The sequence below is a fragment of the Trachymyrmex septentrionalis genome, unplaced genomic scaffold (genome assembly GCF_001594115.1).
Source record: "Trachymyrmex septentrionalis isolate Tsep2-gDNA-1 unplaced genomic scaffold, Tsep1.0 scaffold22, whole genome shotgun sequence".
In the NCBI taxonomy this organism is placed as follows: domain Eukaryota; kingdom Metazoa; phylum Arthropoda; class Insecta; order Hymenoptera; family Formicidae; genus Trachymyrmex; species Trachymyrmex septentrionalis.
This window is the reverse complement of record NW_017305375.1, coordinates 2,929,867-2,930,952: the sequence shown is the minus strand read 5'-3', so window position 1 is coordinate 2,930,952 and position 1,086 is coordinate 2,929,867.

Sequence of the window (1,086 nt, the reverse complement as noted above, 5' to 3'; positions counted from 1 at the left end):
TGTACTAGTATATATAAAGAAAAAGTATTTTATTTGACGTGAATAATTACATTTAATTATATACAATTTTATTTGAATAATTTAAAATTGAAATTATAATATATAATTATACATGAAAGGTCATATCCAATTATATACGATCATATCTAATTATATAAGATCATATCGCATCGAATTTCAAATTTAATTATGTATAATCATCTATAATCTTAAATAATATATTATATCGATTTTTTTCAGAGAATACAAATCTAAAAATAATTTTGTTATTAAAATAATTATACAGAAAACTCAAACGTTACGTACAAAAGTTTTAATATTTTAGAAATCAACTTGAATATCCTATATAATTACAGGGTTGTCACCATTTATTTTTTTTGTTGTCTTAAATTTGCATTCAAGATTTCATTATTCTTCTAAGCTTCTAAGTTTTTAAATGTATGTTATTTTCAAAGATAGCAAAAAGTTTGCGAGTTATCGTAATGTTTTCATCCATTGCTAATACTAACGTGAACCTCCGTTCACTTCATCAAGGCGAGGAACGCATTGATACTGACTGAGCTGCTCCACCGAAGAACTCCCTTTATGTAGATGCTGTAGAGGAGGGCGAAAGTATGTTGAGAAAGAGTATGTTGTTTTTAATAATATTATAGCTTTCTTAATATTAAAATACTTCTAAATGTTAAAATTTATAAATTTGATGTTGGTCATGAAAATTTTCCCATTGACATTTAGAAAATCTGGAAAAATCAGGGAATTTCAAAATTCATTTTATGTGGCAACTCTGATTATAGAATCCGGATTATATAAACAATTATTTCAGATCTGTATCTAATTAAATTTTTAGACACTTGAACAAACCGTGTTCCGTGTGTAAATTTTCTATTTATTTAGAGTATTTGATGAATTCGATATTTTTGATAGAATCACTTGAATTATCTGAATCATATCTATGTATCCACTAAGTAAAATATTAGCAATATTTCATTTGATCTGATCAACGTGTTATAGCAGATTATCATCAACTACATTCATATTAACCAGCGTTTTGCCGTCACGGCCTGCAGGTATAACACGAGAGACAGA